Consider the following 20575-nt stretch of genomic DNA (forward strand, 5'->3'; position numbering starts at 1 on the left):
AAATAAGAAACCATTGGTTTGACTTTTAAGAAAACTGAGTAAAGAAGCTTTTATAAAGGTAAACTTAAATATTAAAATAATAGGCAGCCTTATATTTCCTCAATAAAGAAACACTTGTCCAAATGTTAGACCTTCCCTCTTTTTCTTTCTTACATTGATATATTCAAACCTAAGGAATTAATCATTTTTGAAGATTTAATCATATCCTTCCTTATTGATAATAAAAATTTACTTCCATACTACCAGAATGACCTATGCTAAAGAAGTTTCCTCCAAATATTTGTTTTAACTCTTGTTAAGAGGTTTATTAAATTCATTTAGAGTAATTTGAGGGGGAAAACACAATTCCTGTACACACTGTCAAAACCTGACTTAGAATTAAAGACTACAATTTTCTACATTCTACTTCTTTGTTGCACAAAAGATACTAGAAATGAGATCTTCAAAATCCTCTAGTTAAAAGTTTCATATTAAGTTTCCACAAAATGCAGATTTGTAGTTTCTACTGTCTAGGCAGAAAATAAATATTCTACATTTGAGTTCAAATTATTTTCATAGAGTATTGCTTATTCTAAAAGAAAAAAAATGAGGGAACTCGTTATACAACTTTCTTTAAACACACACTCCCTGAATAAATGGCAACAGTAGTTAAAAATCTCACTCAATGTTCAACATTTCAACATCATAGCTCTCCAAGATGTGGCCCTCATGATAAAGAATTGATTTCTTTTATTTATTTAAATCTCTGGTTGGAGGCAGTATGCTTCCCCTTATCCCAGTCTGTTCCATCACCTGCACTTCTAGATTCACTGTCTCCTTCCTCTGACGAAACCAAGAAGTCAAACTGCTTCAGAGCTTCTTTTGTAGCTCAGTCTTCACTGCTATCAGGCAATGCTTTTTTTCTAAAAATCTAATGAAAAAACATGCTAAATTAAAATATGAAAATATTTATGAATTTTTATATTGAATTTAAATATAGGAGACCATATCCTTTGGTCACTGAATAAGAAATGTTATTCATTTTTTTTCTTCAGAAAGTATGTCTTTGGTGTATTAAACTGTACTACTTAACCCAGTGAAAAACACAGATATCATTTTTAAAGGTATAAATAATGTATCTTAAGCCAATAATTTAAACTTTGTTCAATGGTATGACGGCTTGTTTTAAATAAACAGAAACCTACTGACGTCACTGGCATATTAGAAACACATTTAAATTGCAGATATTTGGAAGGCTGAGGTAGGAGGATGACAAGTTTGAGGCCAGCCTCAGCAACTTAGCAAGACCCTTTCTCAAAACAAACAAACAAACAAAAAAATAGTATGGTCTGGGGATTTAGATCAGTGATAAAGTGACCCTGGGTTCAGTACCAACAAAACAAAACAAAACTAAGATTCAACTGCAAATATGACAGGGATTAGGTTTCACTTTTATATATTTAGAAGTATCTATGGAATTACAAATTCAGTTAGAGGGTTAAAACTTGAGACTAATGCATGCAGACATGATTTCTGAGACCAGCATGTCTATACTCTTCATGAATTATCTCCTTTTTGATTACATCAACCAACATGAGTCCTAAGAAACTAGGATAATGGGTCTGCAGCTTCTTTCCATAAAATATCACAATATCTCAATTTTCCAGACTTTAGCTTTCTTTTTTCATGCAAAACAGAAATAGCATGATCTAATGAAACTTCACCCCTGGAATCTTTTGAGTGGTATAAAATTGTAAAGTTTCAGTAGACAGATCAATAGGACAGCCTAGTGAGTCCAGAAATAGACCTTAAGAATTAGCAAACACACACCTGACTTGTATGGCCCTGTTCTCACTCTCATATGTGGAATCACTTATCAATCACAGCAATTTACAGCAGAGATGAGATACAGCCTCAGAAAGCCATCTTATAAAGTACTCTAGGAAGCCACTACCAAAGGAATAAAACTGACCTCACAGATGAAAACAATCTGTCTTAACTGATCTGGTATATATAAAAACTGAACAGAAGAAATAAAGATTATTTAACGATGCTAGAATAATTGGCTGAACTATTTAAAGTATTTCCATAGTTGAATTTACTGAACTATTTTTATTAAAGAAATGACACATTTTAAAAATAATTTTATTCTATTAACATTTTAATAGGATAATTTTTGGCCATTCTCTTCATCTATATTACATATATTTTCTAAGAACATGCTTATTCACTGTTACAAAGTTTGATTTTTAAAATGCTTGTCATATAAATTTAGTGTAATATAGTGTAAAAATTACCAAAACTGTTAAAGTCAGTTATTTGAAAAAAATTTTTTTTTCTTGAAATACTAAAAAACTTTTTAGTCTAGTATTTCAAAGGGGATAAGTCTCTTTACATTAGATGCACCTTCATTGCCTGATCACAGAACTGTTATGATCTGTACCAACCGGAAGACAGAACATTTAAAAATTTGATTTCTTAAAAACAAAACAACAAAAAAAACCCACTGGGCCTAATTCCATAGGCTCAGAAGGCTGAGACAAGAGGATCACAAGTTCAAGGCTAGCCTCAGTAATTTAGCTAGGCCCTAAGCAGCTTTTAGCAAAACTGTCTCAAAATAAAAAATAACAAGGGCTGGGGATGTGGCTCCATAGTTACACATTTCTGGGTTCAATCCCTGGTATCAAAACAAACAAACCACATAAAACCCCCAAATGTATAGGAATTAGAAAATTAAACAGGTTGTTTTTTAGAACTTTCTAGGCTGAGAATTCAAACTGTTTTAATAATTTGTTTATAGATTTTAAATATTTAAGTTGATATAATCACTAACAGCATCATAGTTATTTACCACTTAGCTATAAATAAGGTATTTTTTTAGGAAACCAATATTTCAATATAATTATCTCATAGGAATCATAAGAAGTTACATAACTTTCAGATGACTAGGGTAGAAAAAAATGTCACAGAAGCTTAGGCTTTTTTACTACAGTAAATTAAGACACAAGTTATTACTATTCATTCGGATAAGAAAATGTTTGAGTAACTATTCAAAGTTCTAATAATATCCATGGCAGGACTATATCAGTAGAGCACTCCTGCATAGTGGCCCAGGGAAACAATAATCTGGCAGTAATCCATCTGAGAGCACCTCATGGAGCTCAGGAAGCAGAGGGCATAAAAAAAGTTACACTTTATAGTTGAAGCTATCATTTATATAGTGTCTCCTTTGTTCCGCACAAAATCTTCAGGATATTCATTATAGTCTTCATTTTTATAAACTGTAAAAACTAAGCCTGAAACATTAAAAAGCATAATTAAGTGGCAGACCTGGGACGTAAACTGAAGCATTTTAACACTTAGTCTGCTTCCTATTTCTTTACTTTCCCATTCTTATTTAAAATAAATGTGAAAGGAAATTTAAACATTTTTCTGAACAAAGTAAAACATGTCCTCATCTCCTTCTTAGAAATGAAGGAGGAGGAAGAAAAGGAGGAGAAAGAAAAAGAAGTGAAAAAACTGGTGGGGAAGTAGAGGAAAAACTAATGGGGATAGAAGGAAAAGGTGAAGAGAGAGGAAAGGAGGAATGAGAGGGGGAAAAACATGGAGACGGAAAGAGAAGTAAGAAATAGCAATTTAGAGACAACTTTAATTCCAGGAAATTGCTAGGAAAAGGTCAATCAACTAATAAAGACCTGAAAAAATTACAGAAGATCCTAAACAATTTGAAGAAATGTAATCAAAAAGTTTTAGAAATCTGTAGGCCTGACCTACCAAAGAAACTCACAAGAGAGACAAAAACTGCATCAGAGCTGATGTTAGGCACCATAATGGATTATATGCCAGTTCTATTGTTTTACAGCAGCCAATTACATTGTAATAATATTGTAACACTAGACTGCTATAACATGTTTATCATTTTTTAAAATATTTTATTTTTTAGTTGTAGTTGGACACAATATCTTTATTTTATTTATTTATTTTTATGTGGTGCTGAGGAATAAATCCAGGACGTCACACATGGTAGGCAGGTGCCCTACCACTGAGCCACAATCTCAGCCCATATCATTTTCATTATATTTATCAGCTCATAAAATGTTATCATATTCAATAAGTTAAAAAAATTCAAGTGAGGATCTTTATGGCTATAATATTAAAAGCATTCTTGAATTTGAAATCTATACCAAAGCTCTTTCCAATTTCTCACACAAAATCGTAAAAGATTTATATTAAAGAGCATTATTTGTTTTTGGTGTGTGTTTTGTGTGTGTGTGTGTATGTGTTTGTGTGTGTGTGTGTGTGTGTGTGTGATGGTGCTGGGGATTGAACCCAGGGCTTTTTGCATGCTAGGCAAGCACTCTACCAACTGAGCTATATATCCCTAATCCCACATGAATTATTTTTAAAGTAAACATAGTCCTTAAAATATATATTATCTGAGTTATTTAACTCACTGTTGAAGTATCAATGACACTTTTCTCTCTTTCCTCAATATCACCATCTTCATCTTCATCACTGAATTTAGAACCTGCACTTTAAAGGAATTTGAAATTATCCAGCACAGAAGCAGAATCTGTTAACTCAGATTTTCTGGTTTAAAACACAAATAATCATGCTCCTTTACTCTTTTTAACCTCAACATAAAATCAATTCATGATAAGTTTTACTAACTTACATTTATATTATATTATATTATATTATATTATATTATATTATATTATATTATATTATATTATATTATATTATATTATATTATATTATATTATATTATATTATATTATGAGTCTAAAATGACATTGATTCTCATCTATTACAATTCTATGGATTTAGAAAGCAATATAAGAAGTGGCTATTCTTTTAAAAGTACTTTATAATCATAAACTTTTTTTGTACCTGGGCTCGAACCTAGGGGCACTTAACCATTGAGTCACATTCACAGCCCTTTTTAAATTTTTTATTTGGAGACAGGATCTTACTAAGATGCTGGGACTAGCCTTGAACTTGTGATTCTCCTGTCTCAGCCTCCTGAGTCACTGGTATTACAGTGCCAACACACCTGGCTCAATTATCTTAATGGCTAGGATTGTGCCTCACATGGTGGTACACAATTTTAATTCTAGCAATTTGGGAAGCTGAGCAAGAAGATCACAAGTTTGAGGCCAATCTCAATAAGGAAGGCCCTAAGCAACTTAGCAAGAATCTGTATAAAAATTAAAAGGACTGCAGACATAGATCAATGTATAAAAGCACTCTAATACCAAATGAACAAACAAAAATTAGTGATAATCTACTGAAAAGAACTCCCTCTCAAGATGCAGATTTACTTTGATCCTTATATCAACCTTAAGTGTATTTTTGAAAATATTTCTCTCATTATCTCTGCCTCCTTTTTTCCCCTATGTATTTCTTTCTGCAACTTTTCAATTAACTTCTTACATGAGTTTTTATAACTAAGTAACTAGTAAATATGTCATGTTTCTCTCATCTTTTGTTAAACAGCTAGCTAAGGAGGTAAAAAGAGCAAATGTACAAATAAAGTTATTGAAAACAATATACTAAGAAAATTAAAAATGAAAGAAAAAAAGAAAGAAAATAATATACTTGTCAAATTGATATTATTGTAAGATTTGACTCTGCCAATGAATAAACCATGAATCTTTTAGAAATGACTAAATTTTCAAATATAAGGCTTGAACATAGCTCCCTCAAAATAAATTTAGTTAACACTTTCTTAAGGGCCACAACAGAATGATTTCTCTGTAGTTCATCAGAAAATGTTTTAGATGAGAAGGCATTTTTGATGGGGGGGAGGAAGGACTATAGTCACAACTTTAGGCAAATTTTTAAAAATAGCTAAATATTCAATTTCAAATCTGCTGAGAGCTATGATTTTGATTTTTCCTCCTTTTCTTTTTGAGTTTCTGACAAACTCAGACTAACATCCTTTTCAGTTTAAAAGACAGGTAAACACAAAATAGAAAATAGAGTCATCTCTTCTGAAAGTCATTACTGAAGGTTTTGTAAAAGTATGCATTACCATCCCTAAAAATTATATTTATATTACCTAAGTTAACTTAATGACTTAGGTTAATGTAAAAGGTAAAAACAAAACCAAGAATAATACCTATATGGTCTATGTCTACAGAAAAAAAATCCATACTTTCATTTGTAAATACAAGTTAATACATTCTTCTTTTTTTAAATTTATTTGTTTATTTATTTATATGTGGTGCTGAGGATCGAACCCAGGACCTTGCAAGTGTGAGGTCAGCGCTCTACCACTGAGCCACAATCTAATTATTAATGAACACTTTTAAGAAATCCCCAAAGACTTTTTTTATAAAATTCCTACATTGTATCTTTACCTAATCTTATAATTTTAGTTTATATTTCAAATAACAGGAAATATGCTCTCATTAGAAAATTTATAGCATTCAATTGAAACCATTCTACTAGCCTAAATATGGGTTAAAATATAAGACCATCATAATTAAGACTTTCAGAGAATCTTAGGCTTTTTATTCAATTAAGAATCATTGCAGAGGCTAGGGTTGTGGCTCAGTGGTACAGTGCTCCCCTAGCATGTGTGAAGCGCTGAGTTTGAGCCTCAGCACCAAATAAAAATAAAAAAGTAAATAAAATAATAATTTTTTAAAAAAGAAAAAATCATAGCAAATTTTTTTTCCAATAAAGAATGATTACTTTATTGAACTGTTAGTGTTCATTTAATTAGAATTATATACAACTGTATAATAATAATAAGTTCAATAAGAAAAATATTTCAAATTATTAAATTTTTCAATATAACAATATGTATGTTTAAAGTAGATATTTTACATAAAAGAAAAGATGAGTTACAGAATTATTACATTAAAAAAGTGATTAAAAAGGTTTCTTCTAAAGAATTGTGAGGTATTTTTATGATTTCTTGGTCACTTATAATAGAATTTTATTCTTATAGATTACCACTGCATTTCAAATCAAAATATTTTATGAGGTTCTAATAGTAGTTGACTAATCTTCAAGATATTAAACTATCTTATATTAAATAAATTTAAAGCCTAAATTTATTTAATATAAGAATAAATTATATTATTTATTCTTATATTAAATAAAATAGCCTAAATATGAAATTACATTCTTGAACTAAACAGTCTCAAATGCTAACTTCAACCCCTGTGTTGCCTTCTAACCAAATAAAACTTTAACTTATTTCCAAATCCCACCTAAAAATAATATTTAAAATAATATTTCAAAATCAAAAATATTAAATTTGAACTAAGTTACAACTAAAATACTTTCCAGACAAAATACTTACCCAATCATTGCTGTTTCTTTAACTTCAGCCTCTGTGTCATTTATAACTGAATCCTGAATTTGTCATCTTCCCTGTCAGTGATATTACTTGAAAAGCCCAGTAAAGCTCGTACTCGTTGAGATTTCACATCTAGAATAGTATCTGTGTAACTCATCTCCTGCAGATACCTGTGTGAAGAGGATGCTTACAATTCAGTCATACAGGAATCAGTATTCTCAATGTAATGTGTAAATAAAAGCAATTTTTCTAATCCACTGCCTCCATAAGACCTAGGAGCACTCTGCTAGTTAAGACTTCTCAATAATGTTCCAGCTGCAGATGAAGCTGTCTCCTGCAGTACCACCCTCTACAGTCACTGAGAAAAATCAACTCTACAATACACCATTCATTATATTTATACTACGCAGAAACTGTTCCTCAATATTTCATAGCACATTCTTCCCACAGGATCAGAGCATGTTCACTACCAAATTCTACCAAATTATGATTTTATAACAGTGATTGCAACATTTTTATATTTCAAATGTAAATTGTCATGGATCAACTGTTTTTTAAAAATATATTTTTAGTTGTAGATGGACACAATACCTTCATTTAGTTTATTTAGTTTTATGTGGTGCTGGTGATCACACATGCTAGGCAAGTGCTCTACCACTGTGCTACAACCCCAGCCCCAACCCCATATGTTTTCAGTACAAATGGTTTCCTCAACATCATATAAGAATATATTATTTTCCCAAAAGTCACTTCTGTAGAACAAAAAATCTATACTTAAATAACTCAAAAATAAAAATAAACTACAATTTAATTGTGGGATAGAGGGTATGTATGTGAATTCGTGCATGTTGCAGAAAGGTAGCAGCACAGAAAAAAAAGAGCACAGGCTTTATAGTGAGAGTTAGACCTAGGTCTTACATGTATTTCTGTCACTTATTTGCCCTATAACTTTAATTTTCCCAAACCTGAGTTTTCTTTCCTTAAAAACAGACACAACTAATACTGTCTCTGGCATACAGATAGCACTTGAATGCCTATTGTTTTTAATTCTTATTAGTTGTAGTTGGACACAACACCTTTATTTTATTTGTTTATTTTTTCTTAATGTAGTGCTGAGGATTGAAACCAGGCCTCACATGTGCTAGGTGAACTTTCTACCACTGAGCCACAACCTCAGCCCTTGAATACCTATTTAACACCAAAGTTAATCAAAAAAGTCCAAATGGCAGGGGCAGGGCCATGGAAAGGGCAAATGCCATTAATAAATAATAGAAAAATATTAGGCATTAAGATATGTTGATATCAAGTCTACTGGACAAAAGAAAACAAAGGTTGACAAGATAGTTTATTTGTTCAGTTTATTTGAAGATTTGGTTTCAAAAGTTGTTAGAGCAGAAATATATCACAAAGATATGTGATCAAATGGAATAAGTGTATCTTACCAAACCAAGATGCTCATTTTTCAATCCTAATAAATATATATAGAAAGTTTTGATTAAAATAATAAACTTCCAACTTTCCTGAATTTAATCAGTTGTACTTACAGACTACTACAAAAATATATTTTTCTATTTTTAGCAATAATATTTGATGTGTACCTCACTTTGGCAACAAAACCATATAGCCATAAGTAAACAGGCTAATAGTTACTTTGTAACTGATAAAATGTTACCCTTTTTTAAGACAATTATAGGCCTTTTCAAGGTTTTAAAAATATATCTTGGATACATAATTATGAAATCACTTTTTTAAAAAAACCAGCATTTTAAGAAAACTTTCCTATTTTAAAAATCAAAATACCTAAGTCATACTTCAGACCAAAGTGAGAACACTAATAAAATTTAAATTTAAAATTTTCAGATGTGAAAAGAAATGTTGAGATCATTTAATTTCCCATCAGAAGAGGCCTAAATCCTTTCTATGCCATCCTCATATATAGTCAAGTGACTACTTCGGCAGCTAATGATGTTGTGTGAGTATGGTACATTGACTCAATAAGAACAAGGAATGAACAACTGATACCCAACCAACATGGATGATTCTCAAATGCATTATGTGGAGTGAGTTAAACCAGATCAAAAAAGGCTATATTCTGGGCTAGGGATGTTGCTCAGTGGTAGAGTGCTTACCTAGCATGCATGAAATCCAGAGTTCAATCCCCAGCAACACCCCCCCCCAAAAAAAGGCTATATTCTATAAGATTCTTAAATTCGTGATTCTGGAAAAGGCCAAAGTATAAAAATGGAAAATAGTTTAGTGGTTGCCAGTAGATTAGTGGAGAAGGAAAGGTTGACTAAAAAGAATAATAGTTATAGACTATGTGTTTGTGAAAACACTAAGGATGATAAATTTTACTGTACAGAAATTATACTTAAAAATTATGCCTTAATAAAAAGTAAGTTAAGACCAGTCAAAAAATAATGCACTTCCTTCCTCTTAAAAGACAAATTACTCTTATTCTTACATGGTAGGCCAAGTCGTAGTCCTTTCTAGTAAGTAATTATCAACTATCAGATTCATTTTTGCTTTACGAAATTTTAAAAGTAGCTTTATATTAAAGTAAGGATTTTAAGGTATCTCTGGCACAATGGAGAACACCTATAATCCTGTTGTGTCAGGAGGCTAAGTCAGAAGGACCAGAAGTTCAAGGCCAACATCAGTAAGTTGGTGAGATCCTGTCTCAAAACAAAACACAACAAAACAAAAATGACAGGAAATGTAGCTCAGTGGTAATGCCCACCTGGGTTCAATCTCCAGTACCAAAATAAATCAATCAATAAAGTAGCTAATAGTTTAATTTCTTGATAATATGACTTCTACATCCAGTATAGTTTCTGTAACAGGGACTGCATTGACCCTCCTGTCTGAAACACAACAAATGTGCTGGGCATAGTGGCACAAACCTATGATTTCAGCAACTCAGGTAGTAGGATCACAAGTTTGAGATCCGCCTCAGAAATTTAGTGGGTCCTTAGCAAAGCCCTGTCTCTAATAAACAATGGAAATGGCTCAGGTTGTGACTCTGGTTAAACATCCATGGGTTTAATCCCTAGCACCAATAAACAAACAAAAACAAATGAAACAGTGTTTTCCAAAAGATAGTGATCCTTGAGAGAAGGCAAGCAAACGGATGAAACTTTGACTGTTCCAGCTACTGCCTTGATAAAAGAGTTTCTATGAGTTTCTAGCTTTTAACACAGGGAGGAAAGACAAAGACAGTATCTGAAGAAATAATGACCAAAAAGTTCCAGATTTTATAAAAACTGTAAACCCACTGGTCAAAGAAACTCATTAAACCCCAAGTCTAAGAAACACTGTGGAGAGAAGTAACTACAGTACATCATAGTAAACATTTTTAGATCATAATAAACATTTTTATTTTATTTTACAGAACATCATAGTAAACTTTTTTAGCTCAATATGTTGGCACATGCCTATAATCCCAGGTACTTGGAAGACCAAGGCAGGAGGATCCTAAATTCAAGGCCAGTCTCAGCAACTTTGTGATACCCTGTCTTAAAATAAAAGGGCTGGGATGTTGTTCAATGGTACAGGATTTCCCTAGCATATGCAAGGCCCTGGGTTTATTCCTCAGTTAAAAAAAAATAAATTTGTTTAGAACCAATAATAAAGTGAAAATCTTAAAAGCAGCCCCCAAAAGGGGTACATTATATACAGAGGAACAAAGATAAGCATAATAGCAGACATCTTATTAGAAACAATGATAGCAAGATAAAACCTTTATCAGATAAACAAAAGCAGAAAAAAATTATTACCACCATCCCATATCACAAAATATGTTAAAAGAAGTTTTAAAGGGAGGAGAAAAATGATACTAGATGGAAATACAGTTCTATACAAAGGCATTATGAGTACTAGAGATATAATTTTCATATTATTATTTAAATTTCTTTAAAGAAAAATGACTTTTGCAACAAAAAAAAAAACAACTTAACCAAACCCTTAGTTTTTCTGAATGCTACTAACTCCTAGTGAATTTGTTTTCCTCTTCACAAACAGTATTATAAATCTTCTCTGCTTTTCTTAAAAGTCTGATCAACTCTTTGTAGATAATGTCTCTCGTACATAAAGCTAACAAGAGGACATTCCCTCAAATATCCACCAGACAAAGTGAAACTCAAACTTACAATCTGTTACATGACTTTCTATGTTTCTATAATATAATATTATTATATTTCTTGATAATAACAAGAAATATGTTCTTCCTCCAATGTGTCTGCCGTTATGTTCAGAATCCAATCTCAGTCATTTCTTCAGATACCTTCCTAATCTGAGTATATCTACTCTTTCCCTTTTATTGGCTCCTTATTTATGAACCTTCCCCAACCACCTACACACAGTCTCTCTGACCCCAGGTTATCTTTTAGCTGTTGCCCTTCAATCCTTCCTCACTTTCATAAACTAAGCATCTAAAATGCTGACTGCATTTGGTCTTCATTTTATACTGACATCTTTGATTCTGCCCTCACCTATTTCTTAACTGCTTCCAATTATGTTCTCAGTGACCCAATGAATGACCTGTGTGCCACTAATCCTGACAGATACTCTTTAGCCCTCTAGGAATTAATTAATCAGCAGTGATGAACATTCCTTCCTTTGGAACTCCCTTCTGTTAGTTTCTACTCTCCTGGTATTCCTTCTGACATTAAAGTAGTCCTCATTAGTTTTCTTTTTAGGTAGACCTGGATTCAGTTCTACACTCCATCATTTAATGGAAATTTGGAAAATGTGTCCACGTCTGTGAGCTAAAATTACACATACATGACATGAGAACAATATTTTATTTACTGAATAACTATTTTAAGAATTATAGTTTCTATTTGGAATGGAACCACTATTTGACCCAGTTATTGTACTCCTCAAATCAGCATACTATAGTGATGTAGCCACATCAATGTTTATAAGAGCTCAATTCACAATATCTAAGCTATGGAACCAACCCGGTACCCTTAAATAGATGAATGGATAAAGAAAATGTGGTACATTTATACAGTAGAATATTATTCAGGTATAAAGAAGAATGAAATTATAACATTTGCAGGTAAATGGATAGAACCAGAAGCTATCATGATAAGCAAAATAAGCCAATCCCTCCCAAAACAAAGGTTGAACGTTCTGATAAGTAGATGCTGACTCACAAGGAGGGGGTGTTGGTGGAGGTTAACCAGACTGGGACGAGCGAGGGGGGGAATGAGGAAGACAGCAGAATTAATCAGAAATAACTTTCCTATGTTTATATATGAATACATGACCAGTGTAACTCCACATCATGTACAACCACAAAAATGGGAATTTATACTTCACATATGTATGATAAGTCAAAATACATTCTACTATCATGTATAACTAAAAATAATAATAAAATAATTATAGTTTCTAAAGCTCCTAGCATAGGTAGAAATTTCAGCAAGTGATATAAATTACAGTTTTCAGTACTTGAAATATGAAGAAAAAAATCCTTAGATATTTGAGGAATTTAATCTGAAATCATGTGATAACTTCTGAACAGTTTTTCTCACTTTCCCTTATACCTACTAATAAGTGAATTATACCTATATTGTTTACAAGTACTACTTTCTATTATTTGGTGGGTAAAGAGGAAGAAAGGGGAAAGAAAAAGAAGAAATAATATAAAAAAGATAAATGTTTCACCTGTTAAAACATGTTCTGACTATAGGATAGAATTTTCTGTGCATGAGAAAGGCCAAAACAGTCTGAAACTGAGCAGTCAGAGTGGCAGCCACCCCCCCTCCCGCCCATGAGCTGAGCATCCCCTCTCAGCCTTGAGTAAAGGGGGTGTGGACTAGAACCACACTCCATGCACTGTACAAAGCAAATGACCTTCATGAACTTCAGCTGGCAAATAAATTTGCCTCAGCTCTGGACTTGAGCACTACCAATGGAACTGGGCAGCTCCCTTAAAACCTTATCCCCTGCATTATTCGATGTAGAATATTCTATCGAAAGTCCTTTGTTGTCTTTTTCCTATAAATAAAGTGATTCTGGGTGCACTGGCTCTCTTGCCTTCCAGAGCAGCAGAGGACCCTTGAGGTGGCAGAGCCATGCTGTCCCCCACCCCATGGCCGCTCCTTTCTGAAAATCTGTGTCCATGTGGTTTTTCACCTCCAGCCCAAACCACACAGAGTGATCTGGCCTCCATCCCCCATGCAGGCGCTAAATCAGGTTTAAAGGATTAGGAATTCCCCTGTGCTTTGAAAAAGAAATCAATTACCTTCATAGTTCCTACTCTTTCTCAGGATGTCAAGGGCATCATGCACTTTGTACTGTGCATCTCAAAGTTTCCATCAATACTAGAAGGACCCAGCAAGACAAGGTTATGTTGGTGCATGTTACCCCATGAAGCCTGAAACTTTCCAATAAGTGTAGAACATAAGCAGAAAATAGGGAACTAAAAGAAAGAGGAAGAAGGAAAAGGAAGGAAGGTGGTGGGAAATTATCTACAGGATAAAAAATGATTAGTGCCAACAGATTAGCAGATCAGAAAAACTCGCAAATGATTAGAAATTAAATTACATTTATAAATGTTGTTGCTAAAAAATATTAGTCATTAACTTCTTTTTATTACTTAAGCTTCCTTTAAAACTAACTTACCAGATTCATAGTTTGGAGGCTTCATATCTCCTTGATTCAATTCTGTCCCATATTTCAACTTGTGGTATTTGGCTCTAACAAAGAAATGACAAAAATATCCATCATCTGAAAACACATTTAAATGAACTTTATGTTATATAACAGGAGCAGTTTATGTGGTAGTCCTGGCTAAACACTCCTAGAATTTTCAAGGCTTAAGTTCTTCCATGGTGTTAAAGTCATTATCACAAAACCACCTGCCTTTTTTGTTTTTGTTGTTATAATATCAGTGTCATCATAACTAATGAATAGACTAGGAATCATGAATCTTCCTGTAATTTTAAATCAACCACTTAACATTCTAGTTTCTACAGTATTCAAATTTTCTTAATGACTTAAAATTGAACTTTACTATAAATCAAAAGAAATAAAAAGGGGGGGTTGGATTACGAAATAAATGTGTTAAGATCAACTTTTCCCAAAATTGAGGTTTTGTTTTTAAAATACAGTAATTTAGATTATTTACAATTTTCCATGAATACTTATGGTGAACCATTAAAAGTATTGAATCATCAGTATTGAATAAAAAATTCTAGTAGTAATGAAAAAAAATTTCTTAGTCAAGATATCCTTTGTCTTTTATTTAGATCTGTCAATGAAAAGGCTGTGTCCTGCTATAAGTTAACAAACTGCCATTATTTCTGGTTACTGAGAATTACACATCTGAATTAACCATGTCAGATTTAACCACGAGATTAGAAAAATAATCCAGATACAGAGAAATTTTTAAAAGGATGATTTTAAAATGGCCATATCTGATTAATGCATTTATGTATTTTGATTAATTTTCTCCCCAAAATACTGAAGCCAGTGATAAATACTCATTGCTTTAAGACTGAGATAATAATAAAACAAAAATAATTTTAAGATAAGAGGGGGTGGTGGCAAAGGGGGCAGGACATCCGTGCTTATTGTCCTTCGCCGCAGCGTCTGGCGCCCGGGAAGAGGTGGTTGTGAGGGAAGTGATCTCACGGTTCTCTGGCTTCCGAGGCTTCTGGTTTGTCCTGCGGAGGAGGCAGCCAGTGAGAAGAATCCTCTGCAGCAGATCCTCGGCTACTCTCCTGCTCACTTCTGCGCGACGTACCCGCCACGGCTGTTGGTTGGAGGTTTTATGGTCAGCATTCTTCCTATGTTCATGGTGGAGTAGATGCTAGTGGAAAGCCCCAGGAAGCTGTTTATGACCAAAATGATATACACCACAAAGTGTTATCTCTGAACTTCAGTGAGTGTCATACTAAGATTCGTCATGTGGATGCTCATGCAACCTTGAGTGATGGAGTAGTTGTTCTGGTCATGGGTTTACTGTTAAACAGTGGACAGCCAGAAAGGAAGTTTATGCAGACCTTTGTTCTGGCTCCTGAAGGATCTGTTCCAAATAAATTTTATGTTCACAATGATATGTTTCGCTATGAAGATGAAGTATTTGGTGATTCGGAACCAGAACTTGATGAAGAGTCAGAAGATGAAGTAGAAGAGGGACAAGAAGAAAGACAACCATCTCCTGAACCTGTGCAAGAAAATGCTAACAGTGGTTACTATGAAGCTCACCCTGTGACTAATGGCATAGAGGAACCTTTGGAAGAATCCTCTCATGACCTTGAACCCGAGCCAGAATCTGAAACAAAGACTGAAGAGCTGAAACCACAGGTGGAAGAAAAGAACTTAGAAGAATTAGAGGAGAAGTCTGCTACTCGTCCTCCTGCAGAACCAGTTTCTCTGCCACAAGAACCACCAAAGCCAAGAGTTGAAGCTAAACCAGAATTTCAATCTCAGCCACCATGTATGCATGAACAACGACCTAGGGAATGACCTGGTTTTCCTCCCAGATGTCCAAGACCCGGCAGAGGAGATATAGAGCAGAATGACTCTGACAACCATAGAATAATTCGCTATCCAGACAGTCATCAGCTTTTTGTTGGTAACTTGCCACATGATATTGATGAAAATGAACTAAAAGAGTTCTTTATGCATTTTGGAAACGTTGTGGAACTTCACATCAATACCAAGGGTGTTGGGGGAAAGCTTCCAAATTTTGGTTTTGTGATTTTTGATGACTCTGAACCAGTTCAGAGAATCTTAATCGCAAAAACCATTATGTTTCGAGTGGAGGTATGTTTAAATGTGGAAGAGAAGAAAACCAGACCTGCAAGAGAGCAAGAAACCAGAGGTGGTGGTGATGATCACAGAGATATTAGGCGCAAAGATTGAGGTCCTGGTGGTCCACGTGGTATTGTAGGTGGTGGAATGATGCGGGACCGTGATGGAAGAGGACCTCCTCCAAGAGGCGGCCTGGCGCAGAAACTTGGCTCTGGGAGAGGAACTGGGCAAATGGAAGGCTATTTCACACGACAGCGTCGCTGAAGCTCCACGGTTGGCAAAGGCTTGGCAGTGGTACATTATTCATCATTTTTGCATTCTTGTTAATTTTTTGGGCTTTGGAATGTGATACAACCTTTTTGATCATTTCTTTGATGTGAAAAGCATCTTTGGTTCAGTTAAATTGAGGTGGACATTATTTCCCCAATTTCACAACAGGATTTACATTGTTAATTTATAAATCTAGACTTGGAGAAGTAAGGACTGAGAAATGACCATATCTTAAAACTATCTACAACAAAATGAACTTAAAAGGACATGCCCACTGAATTCAGGTCCTTTGAGTCAAAAAAAAAAATCTTCTGCTGCACATTTTGTTTAAGTGTTACTGTTTCTGCCTATTAATGTTGGAAACACAAATAGTGTAATTTGTGCAACTGGAGAATCTTGATTTTTTTCTTGGCTCCCCCCCAAAATACAAACCAGCAGAAACTTATGCACTCATCAAAATGCACTATTGGGTACTCTGAACTCATTGATAATGACATCTGCAACAGGAGGCAACAGGGAAAAAAATCTTTCATCTTTTTTCCAGTAGAGAATAGTTTGTGAATGAGGGCATTTTATCTGCTTGCTGTGACAAGCATGTGTACTCTTAAACCTTAACAAGACTACAGAAATATTCCAGAAGGAAGTCATTTAGTTGTGAACTAAATAACAAGTCAGAACTTCAAATGTTATGGTCTTGAATATTAGACCAGATTTAGTAGTTCCATAAGAGTTTTCTACCTGCCCCTCTCCAGTACAGGGATGGATGGCTGCTCAACACAACACTCCTCCTCCCCTTTTCTTTCTTTAAGCTGTGTACAGTGGAAATTGTCTTTCCTGTATTTTTGTTGTCTGGTAATGTAATAAGCATGATGGTGCCTTGCCTTCTATTAATACATCATTCTAGTCTTGCTGGTAATTTTGTACAGTATAGTTTATGAATTGCTGTGCTGCAAAGCCAAACAGCTGCAAAATGTTGAAAAATCATTGAAGTGTATAAAAATTGCAATATCTTTAAAATCAGTAAAATAGACGCTTATTACTTATCTTGTTTTTCAGTTAACAACTTTTGTGTTTTTTGTGGGAGAGAGTCTTGTGTGTTTGGAATGGAGAGGGAAGAAACAAGTCAGTTATTTGAGTGTCTAGTTGACTTTTAGCTTAAGTGTGAACGTTGAAACATCATTTCAACTCTTGGGAATGTCAGTCAACTTGATGTACATTTTTAGTGACATTTTAAAAGCAGTCAGATTCCATATATGGCAATTAAGCCTAAAGTGAGGATACTGCAATTTTAAGAGGAAAGAACATCAGCTCTTAAGTGTTTGCATTTTCTATTTTGGGGGCAGGGAACTGTCAGTAATTTTGCACAATTCTTGAACTGATGTCAGCCCCCTAATGGCTCCTGAATTTATCTGGGATGACATCTTTTTATTTTTAAATGAATCTCTAAACAATTCTGTAGGCAAAATTTGTAGCTGCTGGATTATTTTCTGTCTTTATAGCAAGTTCCAGTATACCACAAGTATGGCCAAGGTTATCTAATTTTTATGCTTGGAGCAATCAGTACATACCAGTTTCTGATGTTTCAGGCAAAAAGTGGGGTAAATAAGTGTGTAACCACTTAAAGTTACTTGTTGGCATGGAAGACTTCTCCATTCTATCTTAGTAAAAACAAAATCTGCACTTGACATAGTAGCAAATTGGTTCTCAATTATGCAACTGTTTGCTATTTAGTAAACTAGCAAATGTTGCATGTATTTTGTTTTTTGTGAACTGGGCAATATGAATACAATTAAATCTTGTCTCCCCTCCCCTTAAATGAGGTCTTCCATGTTGGAGGAAAAGTCTTGCACTATTGCATATATTTGGGGGGACATAGATTTTCTTTTTTGTGGGCTTAAAGATTTTATTTGTTTGTTTTGTTTGTTTGAAACAGTTTTACACTTTCTAATGTATAGTACTTGAAGTTCTTACCAGAAAATTACTTTGAAGTTTTGAAGTCTTTATCCAAACTACTTTTAAATAAGTGGTTAAGTGGTTATATATATATATATATATATATATATATATATATATATATATATATATATATACACACACACACACACACACACATACACACATACACACATATATGTAGACATTATATATATATATATTTCCAATCCAGGATATTGCCCTTTAACCCATTAAAAACTGTTCTGGCACCAAAAGAAGTGACAAATGTTAAGTGTAATAGAAAAGTAGAGCAAAGAGCCATTCAGCTTCAGTTTTTACATACCAGAAATGAAACATTAAAACATCATATGGAGAAGTTTACATAGTGATTGTTCACCTGCAGTACTGTGGACTTTTAACATTTTGTCCCCTTTTAGGTGAAGCAGTAAAAATATTCATCTATCATTACTATTATTTTCTGATTTTATTTTATTTTTTAATGGCAACATTCTATCCTTATGACACTATTGCAACCAAATTGGCTTTACCATTTTGGCTTTAGAAGGTATAGAAGACAATGTATTACCATCTTTATTGCTATAATGTGTTAAGCATTATATGCTAGTAGAACCTAGTTTAATTGTTTCAGGTGGAAAGTATTGTTTTTGAGCTTCCATTTTGAATGTGTTTGGACTAATCCAACAATAAACTACTGATGTCTGCAGCAAAAAAAAATAAAAAATAAAAATAATTTTAAAAACCAAATGTAATACTATAGAAGTAAGAAAAAGAAAATGGTCAAATAGAATTTTTTCTTTATTAAAAATTATATCAAATAAAGTAGAATTCAAGCCAAAGTTAATAAAAAGATAAAGACAGACATTGCATACTCCTTAAGGGAACCATACATCAACAAGACATAACAATTATAAATATATATGTCCCAAACAATGGAGCATCTATGTTCATCAAGCAAACTCTTCTCAAGTTCAAATAAACCACAACACAATAATTCTGGGTAACTTTAACACACCTCTCACTACTAGCTAGATCTTCCAAACAAAAGCTGGACAAAGAAACTATAGAACTTAATAATATAATCAATAACCTAGACTTAACTGACCTATATAGAATATTTCATTCAACGAGAAAATACACTTTCTTCTCAGCAGCACATGGATCCATCTCTAAAATAGACAGTGTTGGCATTGCAAACTTCCCTATAGGTTTAATGCATGCCAATCAAAATCCCAATGGCATTTCTTGCAGAAATAGATAAAGCAATCATGAAATTCATATGGAAAAATAAAAGACCCAGAATAGCAAAAGCAATTCTAAGCAGGAAGTGTGAATCAGGCGGTATAGTGATGCCAGATTTCAAACTATATTACAGAGCAATAGTAACAAAAACAGCATGGTACTGGTACCAAAACAGGCAGGTGGACCAATGGTACAAAATAGAGGACACAGAGACTAATCCACAAAGTTAAAGCTATCTTATATTTGATAAAGGGGCTAAAAGCATGCAATGGAGGAAGGATAGCATCTTCAACAACTGTTGTTGGAAAAACTGGAAATCCATATGCAACAAAATGAAACTGAATCCCTTCCTCTCGCCATGCACAAAAATTAACTCAAAATAGATCAAGGAGCTGGATATCAAATGATAGACTCTGCGTCTGATAGAAGAAAAATTTGGCTCTGATCTACATATTGTGGGGTCTGGCTCCAAATTCCTTAATAGGACACCCATAGCATAAGAGTTAATAACTAGAATCAAGAAATGGGACTTACTCAAACTAAAAAGTTTTTTCTCAGCAAGAGAAACAATAAGAGAGGTAAATAGGGAGCCTACATCATGGGAAAAAATTTTTACTCCTCACACTTCAGATAGAGCCCTAATATCCAGAGTATACAAAGAACTCAAAAAATTAAACAATAAGATAACAAATAACCCAATCAACAAATGGGCCAAAGAACTGAACAGACACTTCTCAGAGGAGGACATACAATCAATCAACAAGTACATGAAAAAATGCTCACCATCTCTAGCAGTCAGAGAAATGCAAATCAAAACCACCCTAAGATACCACCTCACTCCAGTAAGATTGGCAGCCATTATGAAGTCAAATAACAACAAATGCTGATGAGGATGTGGGGAAAAGGGTACACTTGTACATTGCTGGTGGGACTGCAAATTGGTGTGGCCAATTTGGAAAGCAGTATGGAGATTCCTGGGAAAGCTGGGAATGGAACCACCATTTGACCCAACTATTGCCCTTGTCGGACTATTCCCTGAAGACCTTA

General features: G+C 33.7%; 2 long non-coding RNA genes and 1 pseudogene across 2 annotated transcripts in view; 1 reads left to right on the forward strand and 2 right to left on the reverse strand.

The window, feature by feature from the left end:
• Positions 1-558: 558 nt before the first annotated feature.
• On the reverse strand, positions 559-14506 carry LOC144372685 (uncharacterized). The gene is made up of 4 exons (XR_013432613.1): positions 13928-14506; positions 7298-7464; positions 4434-4512; positions 559-910 (listed from the first exon to the last, which is right to left on the reverse strand). It is a non-coding gene; the product is annotated as an uncharacterized LOC144372685 (long non-coding RNA).
• A 10-nt stretch (positions 14507-14516) lies between these two features.
• LOC144372684 (uncharacterized) overlaps positions 14517-20575 on the reverse strand; it is a 64564-nt gene continuing 58505 nt past the window's right edge. The window contains exon 7 of the long non-coding RNA XR_013432611.1: positions 14517-15137. This is a non-coding gene — a long non-coding RNA (uncharacterized LOC144372684). The remainder of the gene's footprint in view (positions 15138-20575) is intronic.
• Positions 15043-16327, forward strand: LOC101969755 (ras GTPase-activating protein-binding protein 2 pseudogene; annotated as a pseudogene).

The sequence above is a fragment of the Ictidomys tridecemlineatus genome, unplaced genomic scaffold (genome assembly GCF_052094955.1).
Source record: "Ictidomys tridecemlineatus isolate mIctTri1 unplaced genomic scaffold, mIctTri1.hap1 Scaffold_145, whole genome shotgun sequence".
Lineage (NCBI taxonomy): Eukaryota > Metazoa > Chordata > Mammalia > Rodentia > Sciuridae > Ictidomys > Ictidomys tridecemlineatus.